Consider the following 19,865-nt stretch of genomic DNA (forward strand, 5'->3'; position numbering starts at 1 on the left):
TCCGGGTGCGGGGCCTGGGCGCCATCGGCGAAGGGCGGGGCGAGAAGGGAGTCGAGTCCCGTGCAGTCAACGCCGGGCTGCGGGGCCGGTGATGGGGAGGGAGGGGTAGGTCCCCCTGCCTCGAAACTGCTCATTTTAAGTCTGTCTGGAGAGGGGACTGCGAGGCGCAGGTTTAAGCTAGAAAAACAATGTTAACTCACGGCTCCCAGTGTGACCTTCGCTCCGCACTATTCGCTTCCCGGTCTGAAAGAAACTGCGCGTGCACCTACGGGCTACGGGCGGGACCTGAGCGGAGCACCACCAACAAGGGGCGGGGCGTGAGGGGCCCAGGCCTGCGCAGCGACTGCGAGAGGGAGGGGCGCGTGCCGGCTAGAAGCGTCGTCTGCGCGTCTCTTAGTTTCCCAGCCAAGCGCTTTTCGAAGTTTAGACATGCTTGAGGGTCTTTGTGTCGTGTGAGGTAGCATGGCTTCCAGCTTAGTTTAAGTTATTGTCTTTAATAGTTTTACAGTAAAAGCTTACAGTTGTGTGGGCCACTTGGTTTGGAAATTAGGGTATTTTCTTTTTAACAAGCTGAAAACGGTTTAAGTCAGAAACTATTTCTGCCAGAGGGTTGAACGCCCGTCCTGAACTGAGAGAACTGGGATCTCAGTGAGGGATTGATGTGGGGTGGTGTTTGGAGCCAGGAACATTTCCTGCAGTTAGAATTAATTTAAGCAGCTTAAATAAACAGCAACTGGAGTTATCTCTGTAGGGATTACAAGCTAGAGTATGAAATACAAAACTCTCCCTGGGTAGAATGGGCTCTTTAATACTAAAACGCTGTGAACAGCATTTTGTTTCTAGTCTCCATTCACCCAGGCCAAATTCAACTGTATTCAGTTCCAGAGACTCTGATGGGGACAAGACCTGGATGTGAGGAGTGGAGGGCTAAGCAGTGACAATTTAGGTCCCTAATCTTTGCTTTAAAAAAGAGCAAAAGTTTTTTATGAACTGTATAAATTTGTCGACGAAAAAAAAAGTCAATAGTCAATCTAAGGAAGAAATGGAATATTTTATTTAAGCCAATCTGAGGATCATAACCCGGGAGACAGTCTCTCAGAGAGCTCTGAGGACTGTTCGGAAGAGGTAAGGGTGAAAGCCAGTATATATGTGATTTTGGGGAAGAGATACAGTGCAATACAAGCACGCGTATTGGAAGGTTACTGCTGTTGGTGAAGAACAGCTGTCTTAGTTAATGGTTTTAGTGCTTTTGTAACTATGGAAAGATGCAAGAAACTGGGTTCATAAAATTGTCTCCTAAAAAGATCTAGCTGTGGGCCAGTTCTGCCAGTTTTCCCAGAGCAGAGAGTGCCTCATCCTGATCTTCGCCCTGAATTCCTGTCAGGGTGGCTGCAGGTCAGTGACTGCGGTGGCTAATGTCTTTTTTCTTGTAGAACTGGATGGTGAGCAACATTCTCTATTTTAAAACCCCTTCCCTTTCGGTCTTAAGTTCAGCCAAGTTTTGGGAGGCATTTCGTGACCAATTTGTCCCACAGTGCTAAGAATGCTCACTCCCAGGTCAGGTCAGATTTTGTGGATGGGCTACTCGATGTGCTGTAACTGGACTAAGCCCTGTTAACAGTAGACAAAAGCCTCTGGACCGCCTATCTTACTACTCTGTTATGGTCCAGGTTCCCTCTTGTTGCTTCTTCCCATATCTAGAGTTACACTATTACAATCATTGATCTTATAGGACTATATTTGGTCAACTGTTTCAAGTCACATAGTCACTATTATTTTTATTGGAGGCTCGGTCACACATTTGGGAATGCAAGAAACAATAATCTTGTAAAATAGGCAGAATACAAGTAGTATAGTTATTATCATTAATAAGGTCCTAAGTATTTAAGTTACGAACTTCCACTAGGTGCGACCCATTATCTCCCAAGGTTGTCAGACCCAGTCTGTTCTGCACCAATTGTTATCTCTTTTTTAAAACATTTTAAAAAATTGAAGTATAGTTAATTTACAATGTTGTTAGTTTCAGGTGTACAGCAAAGTGATTCAGTTATACACACACATATAACATATTATAATATTTATATATTATATATATCCTAAAGTACATATATATAATATATACTTTTTCAGATTCTTTTTCATTATAGGTTATTACAAGATACTGAATATACTTCCCTGTGCTATGCAGTAGGTCCTTGTTGTTTATCTATATTACATATAGTAGTGTGTATATATTAATCCCACACTCCTAATTTATTCCCCCCACCCCCCCTTTCCCCTGTGGTAACCATAAGTTTTTCTATGTCTGTGAGTTTGTTTTGTAAATAAGTTCATTTATATCAACTTTTTTAGATTCCACATATAAGTGATAGCATATGATATTTGTCTTTCTGTGTCTTACTTCACTTAACATGATAATCTCTAGGTCTATCCATGTTGCTGCAAATGGCACTATTTCATTCTTTTTTATGGTCGAGTAATATACCATTGTGTATACATACCACAGTTTCTTAATCTATTCATCTGTCGATGGACAGTCAGGTTGCTTCCATGTCTTGGCTATTGTAAATAGTGCTGCTATGAACATTAAGGTGCATGTATCTTTTTGAATTAGACTTTTCTTCAGCTACGTGCCCAGGAGCAGAATTGCAGGATCATACGGTAACTCTATTTTGAGTTTTTTAAGTAACTTCCATACTGCTCTCTCCATAGTGGCTGCTGCAACTTATATTCCCACTAACAGTGTAGGAGGGTTCCATTTTCTCCACACCCTCTCCCTCATTTATCATATGTAGACTTTTTGATGATGGCCATTCTGACAAGTGTGAGGTGATACCTCTTTGTAGTTTTGATTTGCATTTCTCTAATGATTAGCGATATTGAGCATCTTTTCCTGTGCCAATTGGACATTTGTATGTCTTCTTTGAAGAAATGTCTCTTTTGATCTTCTGCCTATTTTTTGAACCAGTTGTTATCTTTAAGGGAAATAGTAGATTGACATTGTACATAAAGTTCACTAAAGATGTCTGCATGTGTAACACAGGTGGTGAGTCACCATGACCCCTTACAGGATTGAGAAAGGAATGTTATCTTTTAAGGAGTTACGTAGCTAGCACCAGAAGAATAAAAGTTGATCTTTAATGTTGAGCAGGTGTTTTTCTTGTCTTGCCTTTAAAATATGATTTAATTCATCAAATTGCATTTTTATATAATTTTTATTCTATTCCACACTTGAGATAAACTTGTTCACTTCATCATATACGTATCAATAATATGTAAATATAATGTAATTTCAAATTCATTATACATTCACTCTGAAAGTACCTGGAAAGTTTATTTTTTATTTTAAAATTGGAAGATTTATTTCCTTTCAGCTTCATCTCAACCTAAACAAACTAAAATAATTCTTCAGGGACTTCCCTGGTGGGGCAGTGGTTAAGAACCTGCCTGCCAATGCAGGGGACACAGGTTTGAGCCCTGGTCCAGGAAGATCCCACATGCCACAGAGCAACTAAGCCCGTGCGCCACAACTACTGAGTCTGCGCTCTAGAGCCTGCGAACCACAACTACTGAGCCCGTGTGCCACAACTACTGAAGCCCGAGCGCCTAGAGCCTGTGCTCCGCAACAAGAGAAGACACTGCAATGAGAAGCCTGCGAACCGCAACAAAGAGTAGACCCCGCTCTGCACTAGAGAAAGCCCGCACGCAACAACGAAGACCCAACGCAGCCCACAATGAATTAAAAAATAAAATAAATTTAAAAAATAATAATTCTTCAAGTTTTAATACAGATATTCTGATTCTAGTATCAGGGTAAGAAATAAAAAAATCCATTTTGAGATGTTATTCATTCATGCCATCCTCCCTGACAGAGACATACAAAAGGCTTGTACTTGGAAAATAGTTTAATGTCATCTCTAAATGTATTTTCATATTGGACTATAACTTAATGGAAATATAACTGTTATATCGTAACTCAGTGATGTTCAGAATTGGGAAAGCTACAATAAATATTTCCCATGAAGCAGCAGAGATGTCAACAGGATTTCCCTGGAAATGGCAAACATACTCAATTGAGGATGAACTTAAAATGTTATTTTAAAGTTATGTTTGTTCTGAAAGACATGAAATAATTCTTACCATATACTTCTCAATTACATTTTTAACTTTTATTCATTTTAATTTCCACATATAGTTGCACGGTAATTACACCAACATAATGACTTTCTTCACTCTTTTAACTGCTCCACATCAAGAGCTATGCGTTCCCCTAATTTCTCAGCCACTGTGCAACTAGGCAAGACCTTGAGAATAGTTTCGCCAAATAGAGTGTGAGTGGAAGTAATGCATTACTCATCTGAATGACCAAATCTATATGTCATAAATCACAATATCACAATCAGAACTTCCTCTTATACAAATATACCTGAGAAGGGAAAACACATATCCACAAAGACTCCTTGTAAAAGATGTCCATAGAAGCATTTTTCTTAACAGCCAAAATGTGTAAAGAACCCCTCCAATGAGTGACAACTGTGGATATTACTTACTCAGCAATAAAAAGTTATGAGGCACTAATAAATGTTACAATATGGATGACCCTTGTAGACAGTAAACTAACTGAAAGAAGAGAGAAATAAGGCCACGTTATATGACTTAATTTATATGATATGCCCCAAAGAGCCACATTCATGCAGACAGGAGGTAACTTAATGTTTCCTTGTGGCTGGGGCTGGAATATGGAATAACTGCTAAAGTGTGCAGGTTTTGGTTTTTTAAAGGGGAGTGATGAATGATGAAAATACTGTGGTTGGACATTGTAAATATACAAGTCCTACCATACCGTGCACTTAAAAAGTGTGAATTTTATCGTACGCAAATTATACCTTAACAAACAAAATCTAGTATCTCCATATCAAGTTCAGGAAAGAGATCTGCTCTATTATACTAACCATGGCCTACAAGGTGTTGGGGATATGAGTTCCAGTTTCCATTGTACTAATGGAAGGAAAAGATGATGACAGGAATAAGGGCAAGATGGGGAGGAACTGAAGAGATACATTGTAAGATAAAATTAACATATCGAGGTTCCAGAAATTCCAGTGACGCACCTGCACATTAGCAACAAGCCTCCTGCTTCCACATTCTGAGACTTTAGTTCATTATCTCGTATCATTTCAATTCTCTCAACCTAAATTAAAAAAACGTGAGAGGCCTCTTTCTTTGTGTTTATATAACACATGCTTTGTACCTGTCATTGCTCCATGTACATTTTCATACCACACAAAACTGAAAATAACTTGATTTATGCACCCTCCAGATTTTTCACTGAATCCATAAAAAGGAAATACAAATTAAGTACACAAATTGGGCTACACAGTATTTTAAAAAGACGATAAATGTGACTAACAAAATGGAATGTTTCTACAGTTTAGAAACTATGAAACATATTGCTTATTACTGTAACTTCAAATAGATTTTTATAGCCTTTCAAAAATGGCTATTATGAAAAATTATTGAATCATTATGTACTGTCTCATACACACTTCCACATATTTTCATGAAACAAGTATGAAAATATCTTAGGCAATTTATGTAAATAGGATTTCACAACCATTTTCAATCATCATATTGTGCAATGGGACCTACGTGTGCATCAGGAGAAGGAATGGAGCAAGTATGTTATCACAGGATGAAAACTGTGGTCTCTTCCCAACCAAGAATTCAGGAGTTTCAAGTGTAAACATTCAGTTTTATACGAAAGAGTCTGTTTCCATTGTCGATGTCTGACTACCACCACCTTTAAGCCTCACTAAAACCTCTTCTGATTCTGCCCAACTGGGCAGGGCAGGCTGATGATAAAGCCTGAATGCTCCCTCCCGTGGCAGCAGTTGTAGGTTCACACCACAAGAAAGCACCATCACTCCAGCCTGGTCCTGTATCCACCCTAACACAAGCCAGTCACCATTCTCTGCTCTCTGTAGCCATTTTTGGAACAACTTGAGAAGTCTACCCTGCTCTCCACAGAAAGGCTCGTTAAGTAACAAACATTCACATGCAAACACTCTGTGTATGGAACCATTAGTCCTGACATCCAAAACCTGAGTGGGGCTGTCCTCTTCCAGCAGAGTTAGCACAAGTTCAAGCTAACAAAACATGTGTTACAGGGTGAATATATGAGCTATCCAAAAAATTCTCATTGTGTATGTTCATTCTTAAAAGGAAACTCATGAACACCGATCCTTTCAAATTATTTCCCTGAGTGCTCCAATTACAAAAAATAGGCTGTTATATTTATCTTTACTTCCGAAATTTCTTCTATTTTCTTATATTTTTCGTATCCTTACTATATTTCTATTTTCACTTCATGTAAAGGTGCAATCCATGGGTCTAATTTTGGCCTCCACACACAAAAAGGCAGGCAAAACTATAATCATATCGTGTATATCCATGAATGGGGAGGCAGGTATTAGGGTGTGAGAATCTGAAATTTCACTGTATTCTTATTATAGCCACAGAAATAATCTAGGATACACCATGGAGTGAATAGCTAAATGCAAATTATGAATATACATTTTCAAAATTGTAAGTTGTTTGAGTCTAACATGGAAAGAGACTGTTATAGATGCCATTCAACCCCAACAGCCAAATAATGTATTATTAGTGTTCATCTATTCTGTCACTCCCCAGGCTCTCAAATTTATATCATATTGTATCTTAAAATTGTGTCCTAGTTTTTCTAGGTTACACGGATATGAATAAACCCCACCTAAAGAAGTAGGTCCTTTTTAATTTTTTTGGCCATGCAGCGCAGCTGGTGGGATCTTAGTTCCCTGACCAGGGACTGAACCTGGGTCTTTGGCAGTGAGAGTGCGGAGTCCTAACCACTGGACCGCCAGGGAATTCCCAAGAAGTAGGTCCTTTCATCTTACTGATCCCTTCCCTGAAACCATCATGGTGACAAATGAAAAGCATGTAATGAAACTATGACATCAACAGGTTTCTAACTTCAGGTTGCAGATCAACAATAATGTAGCTTTTTCAAGAAACCTCAAATAACTGAATTAAAAAATTTCACAAACTGAAGATAATTAAACTTTCCCACAGACGTCCTTTCTCCACTGGCAGATTTAGTTCCCCGAGTATAAATTTTCTTATGTGTAAGTCGATTGACAGCACTGGTTGAACACTTTATCACCTTTGTTACATTTGTAATGTTTCTTTCCGGTATGAATTCTTTGTGGTGTATCCTGAAGTCACTGCTTAAAGGCCTTGACACACTTGTACAGTTTCTATCTTATGTGAATTCATTCATGACCACAAAGGTACACATTTCTGACAAAGCTGATCACTGTCATTACATTTGGAAGGTTTCTCTCTAGTAAGAATTCTGTTATGCTCCACAAGCCTCGTTGCAAGCTTTGCCACATACTTAAGTTTTATAATTTCTCTCCTTGATGGAGTCTCTGACTTTAAGGCTTGACCACCTGCATAAGTTTTATCTCAATCCTTATATTTGTATTATATTCTTTCTACTATGAATTCTCCAATGATCCCCAAAGCTTCAGCTTTTAATAAAAGCACCGCCACATGTATCAGCTTTATAATGTTTCTTTTCCGTATGTATTTTCTGATGCCTAGCAAGGTTTGTAAATTGGGTAAAAGCTCTGCCACACTCCTGACATTTGTAAGGTTTCTCACCAGTATGAATTATCTTATGTCGATTAAGATGTGAACTATCTGTAAAGGCTTTGCCACACTCATTACATTTATGAGATTTCTCTCCAATATGAGTTTTCTTGTGACGCCAAAGTTGTGAATTCTGGATAAAAGCCTTATCGCATTTATTACATTTATAAGGTCTTTCTCCTCTATGAATCCTCTGATGTGCCGCAAGGCTTGAGTGATGGATAAAAGCCTTGCCACATAAATTGCATTTGAGTTCTCCAGTGTGAGTTCTCTCATGACCCCAAAGCTGTGAATGCTGCATCAAAGCCTTGACACACACACTACATTTATTTGGTTTCTTTCCAGTATGCCTTCTCTGATGCCTACTAAGACTTGAAATTTGGGTAAAAGCTCTGCCACACTCATCACATTTGTACGGTTTCTCTCCAGTATGGATTGTCTTATGTTGAGTAAGATTTGAATGTTTTGTAAATGCTTTGCCACATTCAACACATATATAAGGTTTCTCTCCAGTATGGACTCTCATGTGTTGGGTAAGGATTGACCGCACGGGAAAGGCTTTGCCGCACTCATCACATTTGTAAGGTTTCTCACCAGTATGAATTTTCTCATGAATCCAAAGGAGTGAACGCTGAATAAATGACTTCCCACACTCATTACACTTGTAAGGTTTCTCCCCAGTGTGCAGCCTCTGATGACTTGCAAGGACTGAATTTCGACTAAAGACCTTGCCACACACATCACATTTGTATGGTTTCTCTCCTGTGTGGATTATCTGATGGTTCCTTAGGGCTGAGTGCACACTGAAGGCTTTGCCACACTCATTACATCTGTAAGGTTTCTCTCCAGTATGGATTATCTTATGTTGTGTAAGATTTGAATGCTTCCTAAAGGCCTTTCCACACTCAACACACAGGTAAGGCTTCTCTCCAGTATGGATCCTCTTATGCTGAGTAAGGCTTGAATGCTTCCTAAAGGCTTTGCCACACTCATTACATGTGTAAGATTTCTCTCCAAAATGCACCGTCTGATGACTTCCAAGGATTGATTTTCGACTGAAGACCTTGCCACACACATCACATTCATATGCCTTCTCTCTTGTATGGATGACCTGATGTCGACTGAGGTTTGAGCGCTGATTAAAGGCTTTGCCACACTCTTTACATTTGTAAGGTTTCTCTCCAGTATGAATTCTCTGATGACACGCAAGGTATGAATTTCGACTAAACACCTTACCACATACATCACAATTATATGGTTTCTCTCCTGTATGGATTAACTGATGTCTACTGAGGTTTGAGCCATAAGGAAAGGTTTTGCCACACTCATTACATTTGTAAGGTTTTTCCTTGTATGCTTTCTGGTCTTGTGTCAGTATTGAAGGATGCATAAAGTCATTCTTATATGTATTAGAAATGTTGGTTTGGACAATAGGAGAAATTGATTGACGTGGTAAAAATGAGGTACTACTGTTGATACTCTTGTCAGCCTGATTAAATTCATCAAATTCCTCTTCACTTTTAAATATATGCAGTTCATCCCGAAAGCTTAATGTAAGCTTATTTTCAATAAGTTTCTTCCCAGTATCCCTTCCACCATGTTGATTTTTTCTGTCAGTGAGATCTGCACTATGGGTTATAGGCATTCCTTTGTAATTTCTTTCATCATCTCTCCACTGACACTCAAACACATGCATGTTTTCCTGGATCTTCCTGAAGTAAAAATCTCTGATTTCATGGCTTTCGTGTCTTCCCAACATCACTGTTCGGAATACTTCTCCTGTGTCACTGTTCACTTTTGGTTTTAATTTCTTGATCATATGTATATGAGAGACAGCTACAAGATATAAAGAAACATAGGTATCCTATTAATTACAGATCGTAAATAAATGTTTCATGTTGAAAACGTGATATGACGCCAAAGGTAATACTTATCCTGAACAGTTATAAAACTTCCCAACCATGATCTTCAAATTTTTTGACACACTAAAGAAACAGGATCCTTTATTAATGAAAGAATAATCACATGTAATTCAAATCAATTTTAGGGTAGCCTAGTCAAACACCCTACGACAAAAACACTCACATTGTGCAACATCCTACGACAAAAACACTCACATTGTGCAAACTTAGCTCTCAAAGAAAGGGTATTTTCCACCATGACCACAAAGATCACATACCTGTTGGGAGTAAACATACTGCTGTCTCATAACTGAGGAGAAAAAACCGTAATATATATTTTATGCATAATTATTGTACATAAATAAGTACTAAAGGACAATGCACTGTAATGGTAAATAATCCAAAACAAGCTTATCTAATGAATAATCTAAATAACTCGCAGTTTAGAATCACAACCATTGTAGCATTGAGAAAATAAATAAAACAATTTATAAGAAAACAAAATATTTATCTTAATACACATTATAAATCCACATGTACCCATTGAGAATAGGCATTTTACAGCATTAATAAGTGGTGCGTGTCAGATATATTGCATAATACATGCTGAAAAAACATCATCTATAAATCACAATATAAATTGATAAATATTCTAGTAAATCATGATAAAGCCAGCATAAATAATAAGTCACCATATTATAGAAAATTTTACTCTGTGGAACTCTTAACATTCCCCCTTTAGAATAATGAAAGGACTTATATTCTAGAAGGAGCACACAATATGAGAACTGGGAGTTACGTTGAAATCACCGACTCATGCAATATCATGTCAGGAAAATACATAACATTATAAAGAAGAGCTGGAGGAAGAAGTCAGAAGTCACAGTTATGATTTCATGGCTGCAGTTATATCAGTCAATTAATGGAGGAATTCCCTCTCTATGCAGTGCGCTTTAATTATCCTGTTCACTGGCACCAAATTATATGTGATACAGAGTAATGTGCTTTGAAAATTTACTAATTAAGGTCAGAGGCAACACTGTTGAGAATATACTGCAAAATAAAAACATACAAGGGGGCTTCCCTGGTGGCACAGTGGTTGAGAGTCCGCCTGCTCATGCAGGGGACACGGGTTCGTGCCCCAGTCTGGGAAGATCCCACATGCCGTGGAGCGGCTGGGCCCGTGAGCCATGGCCGCTGAGCCTGCGCGTCCGGAGCCTGTGCTCTGCAACGGGAGAGGCCACAACAGTGAGAGGCCCGCATATCACACACACACAAAAATAAAATAAAAAAATAAAAAAGAAATCTAAGACTCTTTGTTTGATATTAAAAATAATAGTCTCCCTTTTCCTGGGGTCTCTAATTACTTGAACTCATATCCTGGATCTCTTAACACAATCTCCGCCATATAAAAGGCATGAGGAGTGATGTCAGCAAGACGGTAAGACCAATAAACTCAAGGCAATGATTACCCCATGGAGACACCCAGTTAATGACAAAATACAGCCAAAGAGGAAAAAAAATCCTTTGGGAAAACTCTGGAAACCAGTAATAAAGCTGCAGCACTCAAACAAACGACTACCCCCAAAACGTGTTAGAAAGATCATGACGATTTGCTTGCCTTTGACTCATTCACTCCCCAGCACATTGCTGTGAGAATGAATAGGAGAAAGCCTCCCAATACCCAGATCTGCCCTCAGGAGGAAATGCAAATCAAAACCACAGTGAGATATCACCTCACACCCCTTAGATGGGTTACCATCAAAAAAGACAAGAGAGGGACTTCCCTGGTAGTGCAGTGGATGGGACTCCATGCTCCCAATGCAGGGGGGCCCGGATTCGATCCCTGGTCAGGGAACTAGATCCCACGTGCATGCCGCAAATAAGAGTTTGCATGCCACAACTAAGGAGCCTGCCGGCTGCAACTAAGACCCAGCACAACCAAATAAATAAATAAATATTTTTTTAAAAAAAGACAAGAGATAACAAGTGTTGAGCAGAATGTGGAAAAAAGGGATCACTGCTGGGAAGAATGTAAACTGTTGCAGCCACTATGGAAAACAGTATATAATTTCCTCAAAATATTAAAAAAAAACACCCCGCTATCATATAATGCAGCAATTCCACTGCTGGGTATATATCGAACAAAATAAGATCACTGTGTTAAAAAGATACCTGCATTCCCATATTCATTACAGCAGTATTCACTATAGCCAACACATAGAAACAACCTAAGTGTCCAAGAGATGAATGGATTAAAAAAATCTAGTAGACATACACAATGCAGTATTATTTAGCCACAGAAAAGAAGGAAATTCTGCTATTTGTACCAACATGGATGGACGTTGACAGTATTGCTCAGTAAAATAAGTCACACATAAAAACTAATACTGAATGATCTCACTTATAGCTGGAATATATATATATATATAGAAGAACAAAAAAGACCAAAGCTAGCAGAAGTAGAAAAAAGTAGATCAGAGATAAATGAAATAGAGAATAAAAACTACAGAAAACCACAACCACAACTGGGAGGAAGCTTCCCAAATTCCAGCTCCTTCCTTAGGAGGAAATGCAAACCAAAACCACAGTGAGCTATCACCTCACACCTGGTAGAATGGCTATCATCAAAAGATCAAGAGATAATAAGGGGAGGTGAGGATGTGGAGAAAAGGGAACCCAGTGCAATGCTGGTGGGAATGTAAATTGGTGCAGCCACCATGGAAAAGAGTATGGAGGGTTCCTCAAAATATTAAAAAAAAGAACGACTGAAACAGGAGGGAAGGGGGCAGGGCACAACCTATGAAAGAATGACACAGCCCGAGGACATGACATAAACTGATTAGAACCAAATGGATCCAAGATGACGGACAAGTCAACTTGTTCCACTAGACCTTGAGCCTCAGTATACACTCACATCAGCAAGCTAAATGACATACCTACAGGCGCCATGACAGTTCCAACACCGACCATAAGGATCAAAAAGTGGGTGGTGGCCCAATTCCTGGAAATCCCCACCTCTTCCTAAAACAGCTGGAATACTCCTCCCACTCATTAGCCTATGAAATTACCCGCTCTTATAAAAACCGACAACCCCATACCCTGGCGCTTTTCTCATCTTCTGAGACGGCCCACACTCTGTCTGTGGAGTGTATTTCTCTCTAAATAAATCCACTTCTTACCAATCACTTTGTCTCTTACTGAATTCTTTCTGCGATGAGATGTGAAAAACCTGAGCTTCATCAAGTCCTGAAACCAGGTGTGTGATCTCAGTTGGAAGACTTTGGGTTTTGGCTGGGTTCAAGTCCCAGCTGTGTGGGTTCAAGTCCCAATCTGGGTTTTGGCCGAGTTCGAGTCCCGGCACGTGGGTTCAAGTCCCAATCTGAGGTGCGTGGTTTCACTCCCATAGGATATAGCAATCCCACTTCTGGATACATACTGAAAGGAAATGAAATCACTACCTCAGATATCTGCCTCCCATGCTGTTGCAGCATGATTTACAACAGCCAAGACATGGAAATAACCTAAGTGTCCAACAGTATGTAAATACATTTTAAAATGTTACACACAGAATGGAATATTATTCAGCAATAAAAAAAATAATTAGTAAATCCTGCTACCTGTACCAGCATGGACAGACCTTCAGGGCATTATTCCACGTGAAGTGAGTCAGGAGAGAAACACAAATACAGTATGACCTCAATTATATCACACATAGTGGAATTTTAAAACAAAACCAAAAGCCAAATTATTAGAAAAAGAGTAGAATAGTGGTTGCAGGAGCTGGGGATTGGCAGTTTCAGTTATAAGGTGAATAAGTTCAGGGGATCTAATACACAGCATGGTGACTGTTGTTAACAATACTGTAATTATATACTTGAATTTGATAAGACAGTAGATGTTAAATGTTCTCACCGCACACACACACAAAATTGTAATTATGTGAATTGATGTATGTGTTAACTAAGCTGTGGTCATTATTTAGCAATATATTATATGTATATCAAATCATCACTCTGTACACTTTAAATTTACACCATGTTATGTTTGATTATATGTCAACAGACCTGGGGAAAAAGAAAATACAAAGCAGTATACAAAAGAGATCCTGGTTTATCATGTGAATAAGAATTTCAAAAAAAAATAAAGCAGAGAGAGAGCAAGGAAGAAAACATGGGGAAAAAAAAGATCTCAAAAGACCAAAACAGAGCCAAAGCTCCAGAAGGAAAGAAATAAGAGTAAGATTAGAGATAAAGGAACTAGAAAATAAAAAAACTACAATCACAAAACTAAAGGTTGGTTCTTTGAGAGACAAAATTTACACTCAGCAAGATTAAGAAAAAATCAGAATACTCATAGCTAAAATCAGAAATGAAAGAGGGAACATTACAACTGATTACAACTGATGCTACAGAAAGCAAAAGGATTATAAGAGAATAGTATAAGCAATTCTATGTGTAAATACAAGGAGAAATGGCTAAATTTTTAGCAACACAACCTCTGAAGACTGAACAATTCAGAAATACAAAAACTGAACAGACCTATACCTAGTAAGGAGATTAAATCACTAATCAGAAAGCATTCAACAAAGGAAAGCCAGACAGCTTCACTGCAGAATTCTACCCAACATTTAAAAACAATGAATGCCAATCTTCCTCAAACACTTGCAAAAAAACATGAAGTGGAGGAAATACTTCCAAACTCATTCTATGAGGCCAGAATTACTCTAATGCTAAAACAGACAAAGACACTGCTAGAAAATCACAAACCAATATCTCTGACGAATACTGATGCAAAAATCACAAATAAAACGATAGTAAACCAAATGCAACACCACATTAAAAGAATTATACACCACGACCAAGGGGGATATATTTTTGGAATGCAAGGGCGGTTCAACATATAAAAACTTTTCCATGTAAACCTGCACATTAAAAGAGTAAAAGGAAAAAAAAAAGCTACACAATCATCTTAATTGATGCAGGAAAACTATTTGAAAAAAGTTAACATGATAAAAAACACTCAATAAAGTGGAATACAAAACAGCTACCTCAACACAGGAAAGGGCATGTATTAAATGGCCAAAACATCATACTCCATGTTGAAAGACTGAAAGCTTTTCCTTGAAGATCAGGAACAAGACAACGACACATGCTCTCACTATCTGTATAAAACATATTACTGAAAAAAATTACTAGAAGTCCTAGCCAGAATAGGAAGAAAAAGAAATAAAAGGTTCCAGATAGAAAAAGGAAAGAGAATTATCTGTTTCCAGCCGATATGATCAAATGTGGAGAAAGACCTCAAGATTCTGCAAAAATCCTGCTAGAACTAATGAATGAATTCAGAAAAGTTGCAAGATATATTACCAACATGTAAAAATCAAGTGTGTTTTTATACATTAACGATGAACAATCTGAAAGAAAATTGAGAAAACAATTCCACTGACAATAACATCAAAGAATAAAACACGCATAACCTTAGCAAAGAAGAAGATTTGTACACTGTAAACTAAAAACATTGCTGAAAAATATTAGGAAAGATACAAATAAATGCAAAAATATTCCAAGTTCATGGACTGGAATACAATATTGTCAAGATGTCAATGTTACCCAAAACAATCAACATCTTCAATGCAAATACTAGCAAAATCCCAAGTGTTTCTTGGAGAAATAGATAATTTCATCCTAAGATGCATATAAAATCTCAAGAGACAAAGAACAGCAAAAACAAGCTTGAAGAGAATAAAGTTGGAGGTCTCCCACTTCCTTATTTCAATACTTAACACAGGGCTTCCCTGGTGGCTCAGTGGTTAAGAATCTGCCTGCCAATGCAGGGGACACGGGTTCAAGCCCTGGTCCGAGAAGATCCCACGTGCCGCAAAGCAACTAAGCCCGTGTGCCACAACTACTGAAGCCCACGTGCCCTAGAGCCCGTGCTCTGCAACCGGAGAAACCACCGCAATGAGAAGCCCGCACACTGCAACGAAGAGTAGCCCTTGCTCACTGCAACTAGAGAAAGCCCGCACACAGCAACAAAGGCCCAACACAACCAAAAATAGATAAAAATAAAATAAATAAATTTATTTAAAAAAATACTTAACACAAAGGTACACTCATCAAAACAGTGTGGTACTGGCATAAGGACAGAGAGACCAGCGGAACAGAATAGAGAAATAAATGTCAGAAAGAAACAATGTGTATACGGTCAAGTGATGCTCCACAAGGGTGTCAAGATCAGTCAGTGGGGGAATGACAGTGTATTCCACAAAAGATGTTGAGAAAACTGAATATCCACATGCAGAAGAATGTAGCTGGACCACTGCCTTACACCACATACGTCTAAACATGAGCTCCAAAAGTGTAAGACTCCTAGCAGAAAACAGGAGGAAACCTTCATGACATTGAATTCAGCAATGATCTATCAGATATGACATCAAAAGCACAGGCAGCAGAAGTAAAAACAGATAAACTGGACTGCATCAAAATTTACAAGGTATTGTGAATTAAAGCACACTCAGTAGAGTGAAAAGACAATCTACGGTATGGGAAGAATATTTGCAAATCATGTATCTGATAATAGGTTAATATTGGGAATACAGAAGGAATTCTAAAAGGGTCTGATCAGCAATTCCATCATGGGGGTAGGGGTGGATCCCCACGCCAACAAGCAATGTTCAGGCATCAGCTGGGTGTCCTACAATTGAACTCAGTTGTGACACTATCTACCTGGAGATAGTCATATCCGACAGGTGAAGGACTTGGTGTTATAACACTGCCCCCTCCACCTCACACTTTAGATGCCAATCTCAAGTCCAGGATGTCACCAGGGCTTCTGACCAGCAGCCTACAGATCAGAGCTTCCAACGATTTATTTGTTAAGAATGTTTCATAGAACTCAGAGAAACATGTTACTTATTAGATCATCAGTTTATTATAAAGGATATAACTCAAGAACAGCCAGCTGGAAGAGGTGCATAGGGCAAGGTACGGGGAAAGGGTTCGGGGTTTCCACGCCTTCCCCCAAACCACCATTCTCCCCAAATCTCCACGTGTTCACCAACCTGAAAGCTCTCAGAACCCTCTCCTTCTGGGTTTTCATGGAGGCTTCATTACACAGGCATGACAGATTAAATCAGTGGCTATTGGCAGGCAAACTCAATTTCTAGCTCCTCTCTCCAACCCCTCCAATCAGGGGTGAGACTGAAAGTTCCATCCTTCTAATCACATGGCTGGTTCCCCTGGTGACAGCCCCCCATCTTGAGGGAATTTCCAAAAGTCACCTTATTACCATAAACTCAGCTGTGACTTAAGGGGGTTTGTTATGAATAACAAGACACCCATTCTACCTTCATGGCTCTGAAGTAATTTCAGAAACTGAGGACAAGACACCTAATATTATACCAAAAGATGCTCCCATTGCTGTTCTCACTCAGGAAATTCCAAGAGTTGGGGGAGCTCTGTGCCAGACATGGGGAAGAGGGTCCTCCTCAGAACCGAACCATGGTGGCACCCAAATCTCAGCCTTCCAGCCTCCAAAACAGTGAGAAATAAATTTCTGTTGTTAACAAGCCACCCAGTCTATGGAACTTTGTTAGAGGAGCCAAAACCGACTAAGAGACCTATGATCTAGCAATTTCGTTTCCCTGTATATGTAACAAAGAAATGGAAAGCAGGATCTGGAAGAGATATTTGCATACCCATGTTCACAGAGGCATTATTCACAATAGCCAAGAGGTGGAAGCAACCCAAGTGTCCACTGACAGATGAATGCACCAAAAGGTGATTATCCAGGCAAAACAACAAAAGACTCAGATCCCGTCATGTGCTACAACATGGATGAACCCTGAGGATGTTATGAAATAAGCCGGTCACAGAAAATACGATACGAGTCCACTTATGTGAGGTAATCAAACACAGTCAACTTCATGGAAACAGAATGGTATTTGCTAGGGGCTGCTGAGGGGGGATAATGGGGAGAAATCAAGTGAGTTTAAATACTCATGGTCATCAACTGAATCTATAGTCAAACAACAAGAAAAACGTGGTATATGTTAACTCTTCTAAGCTCAAATGATGTAAAACATTAAGAAAGTTATTTGACACAATAAAAAAAAGAACATGAGGTCGGGGGTGCTTCTACTCTTAATACTATGTATTAGTAGATACATAATTATTTCAAATCAATCAATAATATGCAATGTGTCTAAAATTAATCAATTAGACTTCATAAGTATCATCAGGAGAACAGAAGTAACCTTATGGAGAAAACAGGTGAATGGCCCTCACGGGGAAGGACTTGCAGTAATGGGCGCTGTAGTAACAGCAGTTCCGTGCAGAAACATTTTCTGGCTGTGGCGTGGAGACTGATGGAGGAGACCCATGTGCACAGAGGTGGTGACCAGCACACACAGCAGATAAGCCGGAGGACAACAGCACAGCACCAGTAGGAGGGACAACGGGGACCAGGTGCACTTTATATGAAGCTAATGGAAAGGAAGATGGGGAACAAGACGGTCTTCTTGTGTTCACTCAAGAATGCAATTTCCGGAAGAGGGACTGGGAGTTTGGGATTAGCAGATGCAAACTATTACATATATGTATGAATGAATCACTTTGCTGTACACCAGAGACTAACACAACATTGTAAATCAACTATACTCCAATATAAACTAAACTAAAAAAAAAAAAAAGGAATGGAGTTTCCAGAACGTTAGAAGTTTTGCAGGAAATACAGGTGTCAGAAACAACAGTGGAGAAGAAGTTCATAAAGTGCAAGAAATGGGCTAAATTTTCTATAAAACACAATGGCATATATAAGTATTAATTCACTATATCAACACGGACATTATGAACCTAGACAGGGAGCATGATTATTAGAATATCACAGTCATGCCCCAAAATAAAAACTCAGTGAAATTTATATAAAATTCAACAAATTATGTACAGAAAATTGAAAACATACAATAGAAAAAGCAATGAATTTTATATAACAAATTATGGCAAGGCGATCAAATGGTATTCCTGGGATTAAGAGAGTGACAATAAAAAATACATATATTCTCAAGACATTAAAAATCTCAACTTAAAAACTGTAATAAATTTAATTTAATATTGGTACTCTGGTGAAAAGAAGTAGAAGGAATTAATATGTTTTCAAAATATTCTGGACTAAGTGTAGGATTTAGGGAAACAGCTGCTGAGCCATACCCCCAACTCTAAAGGAGGAAATACTGTAGTATATAGAAAACAATATCCACTCCCTAATCCCCCCCCCCCACACACTGCAAATAGGAAACAAAGAACACAAAGAGTAGTAGCGGCTTAAACACAAGGAATTACGGTACTTCACTGACGGTCTCATTCAGCTTCGTAAGTTCCCTCACTAAGCTGCTTCACAATAACGTGTTGAGGTGGAATGAAAAATGGCACACACAGAGGATAAACAGCGTGGTCTGGACAACAGTGTAATCAGCAGCCTCAGAGATGTGAGGATATGATCTTCATAACAAATGTTCCCAGCAGAAATTCGTGTGTTATTTACTGTGGCACAAAGGGGATGTGCATATGTGAACACCACCGTCACGGTGTCCTTGAGAGGTGCTTTCATGACACTCCTCCAAACTGGAAAGATTACGGAAAACACTCATCAGTCAGGCTCTCCTGATACTTCCCACCTCAGTATCCTGGGACATGCTGACCACTCTACTGAGTAGCTTCAAGTGGTGCTTCTTATGTAGCAGGATAACGTCGCCAAGATATGAGTGACAGTATTCTCCATCAAGAATTCTGTTACCAAGGAAACCCACCCCATAGGAGAGTCCACCAAAAATCGTCCGTTACTTAAAGGTGGATGATCACGGCAAAAAAACAGGATAAAATTTCAGACCCTAGGACTGTGTGTTTCAGAAGCAAGTTTCAGGGGCAAATTCATGCAAACTTAAGAGAATATGAAATCTGGAAGAGTCTACATTACCCAACTAGATAGAGTAGTGCAAGAGGCAGGAAAATGCAAGATGTGGGGTCAGACATTGTAGGATCTTGAGATGGGACCATGTGCTCTATGCACAGATGCCAAGCTAAGAGCCTGAAAGACTGGCATAGGTTCCTCATGTAGGACTGGGGATTAAAAAGATCTCTCTGTCCACCGTCTTTACAGTTTTCCTAAGTAACAAACACAGATGATCCAACCCACCTCCCATTACACACCCCCAAGTTGTGTGACAAAAACAGAACAGGAGGAAGGGTGCAGGGATTTGAACAGGCAGGCAGGGCT

This window comes from Hyperoodon ampullatus, assembly GCF_949752795.1.
Source record: "Hyperoodon ampullatus genome assembly, chromosome: 18".
Lineage (NCBI taxonomy): Eukaryota > Metazoa > Chordata > Mammalia > Artiodactyla > Ziphiidae > Hyperoodon > Hyperoodon ampullatus.